This window comes from Vicugna pacos, chromosome 19 (genome assembly GCF_048564905.1).
Source record: "Vicugna pacos chromosome 19, VicPac4, whole genome shotgun sequence".
Classification (NCBI taxonomy): domain Eukaryota; kingdom Metazoa; phylum Chordata; class Mammalia; order Artiodactyla; family Camelidae; genus Vicugna; species Vicugna pacos.
The window spans coordinates 2,539,325-2,552,379 of record NC_133005.1 but is presented as its reverse complement, the minus strand read 5'-3'; positions in this window follow the sequence as shown (position 1 = coordinate 2,552,379).

Sequence of the window (13,055 nt, the reverse complement as noted above, 5' to 3'; positions counted from 1 at the left end):
TGGGTGACTTAATTTTCCTCATCTAGAAAATAGAGACAAATCTGCATTGGGCTCTTGATTCTAAGGAGTAAATGAACATAAAAAGAATTGGGCACAAGGCCTGGTACCCAAACGTTCAGTATATATCATTTTGTTTCTCTCTTCTCTCCCACTCCCAGAAGATACAGACAAGGAGACTCCTGCTTGCTAAGATCGCCCATTTGTGTGCACGTTTCATTTCTGAATATGTTGAAGAGGAGGGGTTTACGCAGCTGCAGTTTTCTGTGGTTTTCCGTAGTTTACACTGGACGCCATTGAAGCGATGTCCCAGAAGCTTTTACACCCCACTTTTATTGTGTGCACTCCTTAGTAAGGGGGGGCGTTTTCACTGATGCCCCCGTCGCACCAGGAGAAATATCTGCATCTTTTTGGACCTTAAGTGATGCTGGAAATTTCTAATCCAAAGGCTCCTGGACCTAAATGTGTAACTCAGCAGTTTGTCCCCGGGTATATTTTACTTCCTCTGGTGACCATAAGACCAACCCTGTGACAATTTATGGATCTTTGCCAAGTTAAAGTAGTAATTCACATTCTTGTAAATCAGATTAATAATTTAAGCTATCCTAATCATAAAAGCAACAAAGTAACACCTCTAAAGACTAAAACGTGTGCCTTTAACCTCTCCAAAAGATACCAAATGGCATTTTTCTCCATCACTTAAATGTTCATTTTTAAAATCGAAGTAATAGACTTCTTTCCTTGAGCCTCTTCATAATCCTAGCCTTTTCTCATTCATTCATTCATTCATATTCGCTCATGTGTTCAGCAAACGTTTACTGAGTTTCTTTCTGCCAGGCACTTGTTCTAGTCACTGAATAAACTGAGACAAAACAGACAGAGTTGTTGTTCCTAAGGAGCCCATTACACAAAGGAAATGTGAAGTGGTTTTTATTGCCAACTTCCAGAGAATATTGAGAAAAGTCCCTCATTTTCATTGCAAACCTTTGTGTAATTCTGTCTCACTCCACATATGATGAAAGATTGTGACTTTCTGCCCGAAGGCCCTTCCTCACTGTGGGAGCCCACGTGGTCCGTGCATGGGGCCAGGTGAACGCACCACAGAGTTGGTGGTCTCGGAAGCAGCCCTCTACAGTGACAGACAGGGAGCTGATGGATAAAGATCCCAGCTCCCTCACCTTGTGAGTGGAATAACTCAGGAATGTTGTGGTCACCTGCCTGATAATGGACCCCATCAGGGCCACCCTCCCTACCCCGTCCCATGCCCTCACTCCCACCACAGTGTCTCCTGGGATCCCCTCCCACATCCACTACTTGCTCTCAGATCTGTTTCAACCCAAGAGAGCACTGAGTCTCACAAGAGAACACAGTCAAAATAATAAACTGAAAGTGTTCACAGACCAATACCTGGAATCCACAGTCTTTCTTTGCCAGCGCTGAATTCAGCTAAGTAGGAACCAATACTGTAAGTTAAATGAAAATGAATTAAGTTGATGAAATTCAAACAAGACAAATCTCAGGGCTTCTAGCTGGATGACAGATAGACAGATAGACGACAGATAGATGGCGAAGGCTGGCTCCAGCCATCTACACGACCAATCAGTCTAGACCTAGCCTGGGGTAGAGTCAGGCAAACTGCCCACTTGGGGATGGAGGCTCCAGCCTTTACCACCTAACCCTGAGGAACTCCATGAAACCTGATTGATAGAAAAACAACATCACCTCTGGCTCCTCCTGCAACTTGCTCTGCTTACTCAGTGCTATGCTTCTTAGATTTGTTTTCAGTGTTGTGATATGTACTCTTATTTTAATCGCCTCCTAGTAGTCCGAGGGCACGAACGCCGCACAGCGCGCTGGTCCGTTCTCCTGCAGGTGGGTGTTCAGACTGCTCTAACGTGTCGTGACTGCAGCCCGTGCCGTGGCGACGGTCCCGCCTGTGCCCAGCCCCAGTGCATGTGTGTGTGTGTGTGTGTGTGTGTACGAGTGTGTGTGCATGCAGGGCTGCTCGGCTAGGTCCGCGGGAAGCGGGCTTGCTGGGTGGAAGACCCCAGACCCACAGCAGTGGTCCCCTGCGGCGGTGGGCGCGGTGAGAGGGGGTCCTTGAGAGGCATGTGCGTGCTCAGTGGTGCCGGGCTCATCACTCCTGTGCTTCTTGATGCGTCTGAAATACACTGCTCATAATTTTAAAATACACGAATCTACTCCGGTTTTGAATTGACCAGAGACCGCTCTTCCCTGGCTTTCCTTTGTTGCCTCTACTTGTTAAACTTCCTCCCAAGCACACGAATTACTGGAATTACTGATGTCCCCAGGAAGCACGTACTAAAGAAATGGACCGTCAGTTCTGTGCTAAACAATCAGTAGGGGGAAAAAAAGGAATTATTTCATCGGTGACTAACAGAAAGTTTTTCTCTGACTTAAAGTTTTTCCTTCTTCCCCTAACTTAAAAAAAAAATCTATTTGTAGAATATTGACTTAGGTAAACAGCCCTCACCTCTTGGGGAATTCCAGGATCTGCTTTCCCCGTCAGCGCGGAGAGCCAGCAGCTCTGGGAGAAGAGCCATGTAGGTCATTTCAGGCTTTCATCCTTTGTTAATTCAAGTCAATAAAAAGAGTCGGCCAGGAAGGTGACTCAGGGTTTGGCTTGCTCTGGCGTCCTTGATTAAGATAATAGCAGGTTGATTTGGCTTATTTCGTTCCTTTTCACCACCGTATTCTTGCCAGAAATGAGATAAAATGGCCATCAGTTCCTTTCCCACCTCCCATCCATTGATTTTGGTCAAAAATTTTTTTTTCACCAGATTGATGTGATTGCACACGAGACGTCTGAATTAGGTAGCCCAGGTTTTCTCTCACTTCCTCACCAAAAATTCCATCCATGGCGTTATCGTTCAAAAATAGAAAGTGAGCATGAAGACCACGGGAGTTTCCATCAGGAGGAACCGGGGCTGTGACTCAGCTGTTTGCTGGCGCTGAGCACCTCATCAGGGCGCAGCCACTCAGACGCTGCGTGGAGGGGACACCATGGGTAAGGCAACTTTCCTCTTTCTGAGTGTTCCCTTTAGTTTAGAGACCTCAGCATCTTTTAAAATATTAATGAGACCTCAAGGCACTTCTAGGCTAGCAGCTGTCAGGGCATCAACAGTTTACCTCAACTAGTCAATAGAAATAGTACTTTGAAAACACTCATGGCGAAAATTCATAGAGCATCTGATCTGCATGAGGCACTGTGACTGGTTTTTTACTGCACTATTTTCAACTATCTCGTTTAATCCACACAATGTCTTTGTGAGGTAGAGATGACTATTATCCCCTTTGTACAGGTGCAGGGCCTGAGGTACAGAGAGGCTCAGTAACCCACCTAAAGTTGCACAGCTAGTAATGCTGGAGCCAGGCTTGGAACCCAGGCCGCCTGCTCTTCCCCTTGTGCTCTTGGTTCCTTTCCCACGCCGAGGCTCAGTGGAGCTGGATAACTTGCAAATGGTCACACAGCTGTCAAAGGATGGAGCCAAGGTTTTAATCCAGGTCATCATCTTGTGAAGCCTGAGATATTAGTTATAACCTTTCTGCAAAAAAAAAAAAAAAAAGGAGATCAAGGTCCTTCTTTGGTTTATTGTCAATTTATACAAGAATCTCATTTCTCCCAATTACCAAGCCACCTCTGAAACACTAGCCAACAGTTTCAAATGATAATGGATGCTGTGTATATGAAGGCCACGCCCCTGGAAGCAGACATAGGGACCAAAAACAGGCAGAAGATCTAAACAGACATTTCTCCAAAGAAGACATACAGATGGCCAATGGGCACATGAGAAGATGCTCAATATTGCTAACTATCAGAGAAATGCAAATCAAAATTGCAGTGATGTATCACTTCACACAGATCAGAATGGCCATCATCAAAAAGTCCATAAATAGTAAATGCTGGAGAGGGTGTGGAGAAAAGGGAACACTCCTGCACTGTTGGTGGGAATGTAAATTGGTTCAGCCACTATGGAGAACAGTCTGGAGATTTCTTTAAAAACTGAAAATAGGGTTACCATATGATCCGGCTATCCCATTCCTGAGCACATATCTGGAAAAGATGTAAAGTATAATTTGAAAAGACACATGCACCCCAGTGTTCACAGCAGCACTATTTGCAATAGCCAAGACACGGACGCAACCTAAATGTCCCTTGACAGATGACTAGATAAAGATTTGGTGTGTAAAGATACATACACACACACACACACACACACACACACACACACATATACATACACATAGTGGAGTATTACTCAGCCATAAAAAGAATTTGTAGCAACATAGATGAACCTAGAGATGGTCATACTAAGTGAAGTAGGTCAGACAAAGATAAACATCATATGATATCACTTATATGTGGAATCTAAAAACAACCGATACAAATGAATTTATTTACGAAACAGAAATAGACGCAGGCATAGAAAGCAAACTTACGGTTACCCATGGGGCAGGGAGGGTAAATTAGGAGTTTGGGATTAGCAGATACAAACCACTGTATATTAAATAGATAAACAACAAGGTCCTACTGTGTAGCACAAGGAACTATATTCAAGATCATGTAATAAGCCATAATGGAAAAGAATCTGAAAAAGAATATAATTACATGTATAAAACTGAGTCACTTTGCTGTACACTGGAGACCATCACAACATTGTAAAACAACTGTACTTTGATTAAAAAAAATTTTTTTAAAAGGAGGAGAAAGAAATTTGTTATTTCACACAACCAAGAAGTCAAATGTGGAGTTGGCCTCGGGGTTCAAGGTTCACGCTGACTGGCCCCCCCCAACTCTGCTCCACCCACCCTCTCCTCCAGGACCCTTGCAGCCTCCGCCCCCCACTTCCCACAGGATGAGGCTCAGTCAGGAGCTCCCACGAAAGCCCTGTGCTGACCCTCACCGGGCAGCACCCCTGTCACTGCAGCTGGGGGACGGAGGAACACCAAACCACCTGTGAAAGGATGAGGGATGAGAGCTCCCCAAAGAAACTGGGGGCTGTCAGGTGACGTACGATGAACAACCGTGGAGGGGAGTCGGATACCCACAGAGGCCACTGCAGGTCAGAACCACAAGACGGAGGGGAGTCCAGCCCCGCAGGAACCACCTCGATGCCACCCCGCGCTCAGCGCTGCACCACAGAGATAAATGCACCAATATCAGCTGACGACCTCCGGTGATGGGCTGGAGACCTGTTGGTGCGAGGAATGTTTTCTACTTTATTCTCTTGCTGAAATGTGAGAAACCTGCCAGAGACGCGTAGCAAACATGAGATCGCTGTGCCTGATGCTTCCCCTGTTACACAAAGATGTCCTCACCCCATTCCGGGAAGGGCAGCACCTGTGTCCGACAGCTGCCTGGTGACCAGGGGCTCCCTCCGGCCCCCAGCCTCCCAGCAGCCCTAGAACTGAGCATGCCCTACGGAAAGGAGGCTGCAGAAGCGACATTTGGTGGCCTGCCGAGAGTTTTCACACACTCAGAGAATCCCCCGGCCAAAGCCTTGGGTCCTCTCTGCTCACCCAAGAGGCAGACAAGCCCTTCCACAGCCCCGTGGGATTTTTTAAAGAAACATTTAAGCCTTCTGAAACACTTTTTGCTCATTCATTTTCCAACATCTTATTTTTAAATTTTTAAACTTTTAAATTAAAGTCCTGAGTGAAATGACTTGATTTTAGACCTTGGGGGAAAAATTGCCAATAACCTGTTTCAGTTTTTGATTTGTGAAACCAAAGGTTTTGAAGATTGATTCACGGAAAGAGAAGGGTGACAAGAGACAGACAGAGGCGAAGACAGAGAATGCAGACAGAGGATGGCATTGGGAGGCAGTTGAGTGACCAGACCTGGAGTGTAACGCGGGCTTCTTGGCTCAATCACTTAATGGTTGTAGGATTAAAATTTGAGGCAAATTCCCTTTCTGAGCCCAAGTTTCCTCAAAAGTAACACGGGGACAGCGACCATGAAGGGTGGCTCCAGGCACCGGGGTGGGGGACGCCTTCAGTGGCCTGGGCTGCAGCGGGGCTCAAGGCATAATCCCTCCTGTGGGTGGAGGTCTTGCCGTTGCTATGGTTCCCCCCCCCCGCCCCCCTGCCGCCGTGTTAGCTGCAGACCGGCCTCTGGTCCTCCCATTCTGAGTTTATCCTCCCGAAAATTCACTCTTCTGCCAGTAAAGGAAATGGCCTGGAGCCCTCTTCTCAGACATTGTCGGGACAGAGGAACCAGTGCTCACTGCGTGTTTACTCAAGCGAGGGGGTTCAAACCGCCTGCTCTAGTGGTCGCTGGGAAGGGCTGCAGCTCTGTGGGCTGGGCGTCTGTGAGGCTGCCGGCCGGGAATGAATAATCAAAGTCCTGCCAACACAGAGTGCCCTGGGCCCTCCTCCAAGCAGCCTCCCATTTTCTCTATCACGCTTGTCCCCTCTGACCCCCTCAAATGGCCACATCTGTGCTGTGCTTTCGCCAGGAGCTCGAGTTTTAAGGCCTCCACGCTGCCCTTTCCCAAGCGGGCAGGTTCTCAGCAGCAGCTCCCCCGAGGCCCCCCCCCCCCCCCCCCCTCCGCCGCAGACCTGGCCGAGAGGGGCTGGAGCGGGTCCCAGGTGCTGAGGGAGGCCAGCTCCTGTCCTAGCAGACTGCAGAAAGAGCCACTCCAGCCGGCATACAAAGCAGAGGGCCAGCAAGTGCCCTTTTGCATACTGACACCCTCCTGGCAGGAGAGCCCACGGAAAACTCGGCCTGATTGCATAACGTCCTGCTCCCGGAGGGCCAGGACTCCTGGGTGGAGGGCTGCTTCAAAGCAAGCAAAAAGCACCCTGAAAGTGTGCTGGGACTGGAGAGAGACCAGTGCAAACCCGAGTGTGTTCAGAAGAGGCTGTGAAGTGTCACCCATCTCTGCCCATCAGTGGTGGCATAAGACATTTGTTCGAGACGCTGGGATTGTAAGGGAATTGGCCCCAGCGTGGACACCCACGGCTCACCCCACTGGCGCTCCAGTGGGATCGCACCCTTTAACGCGCAGCAGAGCTTGGGGTGCGGAGAAGAGGGAGCCCCTCCTAGGGTCCGACCTTATCCTGAGCCCCCACCTGGGAGCCAGGGAAGACCGCTAACTCCTAATTCTGCCAGCTTGACTGTTTCACTGTTGTGTGAAGAGAAGCTGTCTTTCCTGTTTCTGTCTCTTTGGCTTCTGTCCCAGAATCTTTTGCAAAATGGCTTTTTGGACGTTTAGGAGGACAATATAGGGTCCTTGGGGATGAGGTCCTCTCATGCCTCCTGGGGCCATGGCCCTTGGTACCCCTGGTTCTTGAACCCCCACTGGCCTTTGGGCGGCAGTCTGTGGCTGGGGCTCTCGGGGTCCTTGTCCTTACAGATTTGTCTTATGTTTTTGATGACTTCTCTCTGTTCTTCACCCTCTTTTACCTTCACTCCCTAAACAGAAGGCAGGTATTGCTCAAGGTCCAGCCTGAGCTTTTCACTCTCTTCCTGCAGAGTGAATTCACCCACATCCAAAGTGAGTGGGGAAAAGTACTCAAGCCCCTTCCAACACTGAACCATAGACGCCCCGACACCCCCGCTGGGGTACACAGCGGGTGTCAGCCATCGTCCTCTGGCTGGTCAGCATTGCTTTCGCTCTCCCTGACGCAGACCCTCAAACCAGGCTGCATCCCACGGATTCCTCAGCACCCACCTGGCTTCTGCGGAGATGTTACCTCCCCGACTGAGCCGGCCCCCAGGGAGTGAGCTCCAAGCCCTCAGGTCAGCCCAGGAGGGGCCTGGGAAAACCGCATCTCAGGGCCACTACCCGCAGTGACTCAGCTGAGACCCGGACACAAGCATGTGATGCAAATCGTTCCTTTGGGAGGTGCTGCCAGGAAGCACTGGTGGGGAGTGAGAAAGTAAACAGGGAAAGGGGAGCCATGAAGGCTCGCATTAGCAAGCTAACTGCCGCTGGGCAACGGGCTTTATCCCCGCTCCCCCCTCCCGCCCCCCAGACGGGGGAGCTGAAGCAGCGCGCGGGAGGGCGGCAGAGGGAGCGGATCGGTGCGGAGGGCGCTGGGAGAACGTCCCTGCTCTTAGACGGTGTACACGGGCGTCTTCAGGAGTCAGCGCTGTGATGCGTTCCTTCAGGAGATCCAAGGGAGAGAGAGAGAATATACTGGAAAGGAAGGAAGTGTCTGCTGATTGAAAGCCTGAAGTTGACGGAGGTCCTTTAGGTGCAGGCTGCTAACTGAGAGAACGGGACTAAGAACAACAGGTACCTAAATCCCACCAGGCAGGGAGAGAGCCGAGCCCCGGGGGGCAGCGCCTACGCTCCAAGTCAGAAGGAGCCGGAGCGGAGGCTCCGCCCAGACGTCCCGGGATGCAGCTCCCTGTGAGGCGGGAAGGGAGCAGGAGGGTGGCCACGCCCCAGGGCTCAGGTCCAGGGTTATCAGAGGGTGTTTGGTTGGACGTTGTGAGGCCTTCAGCCTGTTCCTCCACCTGTGACTTACGGCTGGGATCCATGGCTTCAAATTCATTTGCGGCTGAGTGATATGAGTCCTACCTGGGAGATCCCTTGGTACTGTAACCATATTCCTCTAACCTATGGAGCAGAACAGTTTCTGCTGGATGATGGAGGTCAGGTGTGCAATAAGGGAGCCCAGTGGAGAGCTCGGGAGAATAAAAACAAGAGCTGGAATCTCAGGGCTCCCTGTACCACTCTTGACCACCACCTTCCTGCTCTGCCATTTCACCCTTGACTCGTGATGGTGAGGAGTAAACCCAGGGAGGTCCAGGACTGTAGGTGGGCACCACATCTGCACCAGTACAGAAGGGACTCACCCTGTAATGTGGCCTCCCCTAACTTCTCACCCCACCTCTTGGCCTTTCTGGATGTTCCCCCCAGAGTACCAAGTGCTACCTGACACTCACTCTGTGTCATCTTCCCGCCTGACCCAACCTTCCTTCCCCATGCCCCTCTTTGTGACAACAGCTCCAAAATGTTCAAAATCCAGACAAGTTGCTTTCCCTCTATCCTCTCTCCTCCCCTTCTTCACTGAAACTTCCATGAAAGACCATCTCTTCTGCCTTTGACACCTCCTGAGTCACCCCTTCAGCACCCACCCGCCTGGACGAGGAAGCCATTCCTGTCTAAGTGCTCTTTCCTTCACTCTGGTCTCTCCCTGTCTGCTGCTGTCTGCCCACTGATGTCAACCATTTCAACCCTCCTGCCCCCCAGCAGCCTCCCATTATCCATCTCATTAGTCCATGTCTTGGATCTTTAATTTCTCATATCTGAGAAGTCACTGCCCCATACACTTCCCCCTTCAAATTGACTCATAGCCATCTTTTTTCCATCATTTCCATCGCAGTCCCCTTAATCCTAGCCCTCATTCTCCAGGAACCCAGCAACCCCTGGCCTCCATTTCAGTCCCTCTGCTCTCCCCTACGTTCCTCCACGGCACTAATCTTGCTTCAGCATCACTTCACCAGGCCACACCTCTGCTCCAGAACGCACAGTGGCTTACCACTTCTTACCACATCAGATCTAAACTTCTTTGTCTGTCTGTCATCATCTGACCCTACTCCCTCATTTTCCCACCCCATCCCCACCTTTCTCCTGTTCCAAGCCAAGCCTCCTCCACCCTCTCTGTTCTGTAAACTTCCTATGCTTGGTCCTAAGGCACAGTTTTGCTGAGACTTTTCCTCTTCTGTTCAATCAAAACCTATTTGACTTGTTAAGGTCTCTGGGAACTTTCATGGCCATTTATCCACTCTAGTCCCATGTTCTATTGATGTTAGATCCAGCGTGTTGGGGGCAGCAGATGAGATTCTACAGGGGTAAGTTGGGACCAAGAGTCCAGGAAACCCCACAGAGGCAGCTGGGCATCAGGGCCCTAAATACAGCCTGTGAGGGAACCTGTCACACCAAGGATAGTTCTGTGGGGCTGGGTGCAGGAGCTAGTGCCAAGCCTGGGCAGCGAGTCTGTGACAGAAGACTCCAGTCCCCAGAAAGACGCAGGCGTCTGAGTTTGAAATGCATTCAGAAGCCATAGTTTCAGTTCACCTAGGAAGGACAGGTGGGAAGAAGAGGAAATCAGGAGGCTGGGGGCATAAGGGTAGCAGGGATGGTTCTGGAAGGCACAACGCAAAGCTCTTGGCTCCTCCATGTGCATCTTGTGCATTGGCTTGAGCTCTGTGGTACAGTCTCTAACAAAATTCTTTCCCTGGCCTTTTGCACCTGTCACTCTGCCATTGACAAGTGGCATTTATTTCTCCTCTCCTTACATCTGGGCTGACTTCGTGACTGCTTCGGTCAAAGGACTGTAATGGCAGGTGATGTTCTGGGACTTCTGTCCTGAACCTGAAAAAGCTTCGCAACTTCTGCTTCCTTCATGGAACACGGTCGCCATGCTGTGAGAAGCCCAAGCCACATGGAGGAGAGCCAGGATACTTAAGGCACCGGCCCAGCTTAGCCCCCAGTAACAGCCAGCATCAACCACCAGCCATGTGAGTTCTCCACTGTGGATATCCAGTTCAGAACAGCCCCCACATCATCAACCAGGATCCCAGCCAATATCACATGGAGGAGAAGAACCACCCAGCTGAGCCCCAGCAAACCCGCAGAATTGGAAAGATGATGTGATAGTTGTTTCTAAGGTACTAAGTCTGGGAGTGCTTTTCCTGCCATATGTAAGCAAAACAGACTCAATAAATTTCTCAGCTTCTCTAATGAGTACTTTCCTTAGCCAACATGCAGGACTCCTAATACACTGAGACTCCAGAAGGCAAGGTGCCTGGAACACCCTCGTGGGGCACCAGTTCCTCAGTGACTGGGTTCATGTTGATAATTCTCTATTCTTTGCAATGTAGCCCAGATCATCTCATCTATTTGTTGGTTACGTTCCACTTAGTGTTTTATTTTAAATTATGTGTAATATTTCTATAACTGTTTTTATTGACAAATCTCATGTACTCCAAAAACAAGCCCATATTTGTATCTTTTTTCCCTCCCCCGTTGCTCATTGCAAAGTACACATGCAACATATACCGCTGAATTGAAAGTTCATTTCCAAAGACTCCTTCATGCAGATAGGATTGTCTTTCAAGTCTAGCTCAAGGGACCAAGGGGCAATATTTACCTTAATTCAGTCTTACGTGTAATAGGTTAATCATCGAATGTTTCCTTAAAAGATAAAACACAAAACTGCAAATACGTACAAAAATAATAAAAATTTGTCAAGACAAAAGGAAACAGGAGTGAAAGTGGATAACAGCCAGTGACCTGTGTGTCAGAGCTTGGTTCAGAGAGGAATCAGAGACATGCTGTAATGCCAGCGTGCTTATTAATAAAAGCTTCAGGCACTGAATGTATTTTTCAGTGCTGTGGTTATATCTTTTGCTCACATGCCTCATGGTGGGGTTCGAGTTTGAAATGAGGCTGTGCACAACACAAATGAGGCCATCAGGTTTCCATGGGTCTGTCTGAGGCCATCGACATCCCCTGGAGCACAGCCTTTCCCGGAATCAAAATATGAATTAGAGGGTTATCATACTGTCAATATGGGAGTGTTAGGATTTTTGACGGGGCAGGATAAGGACTGAGACAGAAGGAGCAATAGTCAACTTAATCTAAATACTCAGCAGCTGCTTAAGAGATAGGGGATAATCCGGTTCTGCTGCAGTAAAAACCAGCATACCTTTGAGCTTATGAATTACAAGTAGGGATGGCTGAACCTGCTTGGTCGAATACCTGCCAAATCTTTAAGCCCAAACCTAATGCTTTGCTGGGGACCTTCTCTCCTCCCCTTGAGGATTAAGGTATTGCTTCTGAAGGCCCCAGAGTGTTCGAAAATCAAAGCTAATAGCTATCTCAGCATTTAAGGGGACCTTGGATTAAAGACAAATGGGGATTTAGGCAACATTAAGGGAACCTCAGACAGATCCTTGTGCAGCCTGGAAAAAGTGACTGGAGTATACAGAGGCCCACGCCTGGGGTTCTGTAGCCAGAGAATTCCACTGATGGAACGAGCGTCCCAGGCAGCGTAAGACAGGGTAGCAGCAGCTCGTGCAGGTCATGTGCATGCTGCGGGTCAACAAGAAGCTTCTGGAAACCAGCACTGCCTTCCTGGGCGAGCAGGGTGGCCGGCGCTCTGCTCAGCCTGCTTCCACATTTGTAAGCACAGAAAATGATGATAGTTGTCTGTCTGCTTACCTCACAGGGTGCTATAAAGCTCGCTTGAGATGATGTATGAAAAAACGTGCTGGAAACAAGGTCTGAAACATTGTAAAAATGTGAGTTTCAGGTATGATATCGACATAGAGAGGCATTAACAAAAAGGGACATGTGGAACCACCTTGCAAATCAAATGAATAAATGAACGTGTGATTGACATCACGGTGAGGGGGTAGTAATTGAGTCGTGGAAATTTGCACATGATTTTAAAGGAAACTGGATTGGTAAACTTTATCTTCTGGACAGTTGGAAAAGCTTTTTTGGAGAATTGGAATTTGGGGGCTGAAAAGGAAGGGAGGAAGGGCAGATGAATGGGTGAAAGGGAGGGAGGGAGGGCAGATCCAATCAGCTAGAGTGAGGAGACATTTCAAGCACTGTGTACCAAGGTCAGGACAAGAGGGTGGGGAGAAGCAAAGGACAGGCTGGGGAGGATCAAAGGACAGGCTGGGGAGGAGCAGCAGCAAGAGGCTCCAGCTGGGAGCATACAGATGCCTTCATCCTTTATCTCACTCAAGCTTCAGGAACCGCCCTACGAAGGAGGCGGTACCATCCCCACCTTATGGGGAACAAAACTGAGGCTCAGGGAGCCTTATCTGCTCGAGGCTGCTCACTGGTAGATAGAAAGCAGATAAAAACTCAGGTCTTTCTGAAGCCAGAACTTATGTTCTTTTTCTTGCGCCTTGGATAATGGGAGGTCCCAAAAGTCCCAGTGGGGGTGGGGTTAGGGGTCAGGCTGTGGGGTGAAGTGGGAAAAATATGGTCCAAGCAATGGGTAGAAAAAATTCTTCCTACCCTACGATCTTATTTTTCTTTTGAGTGACCTAATTTTCTTCA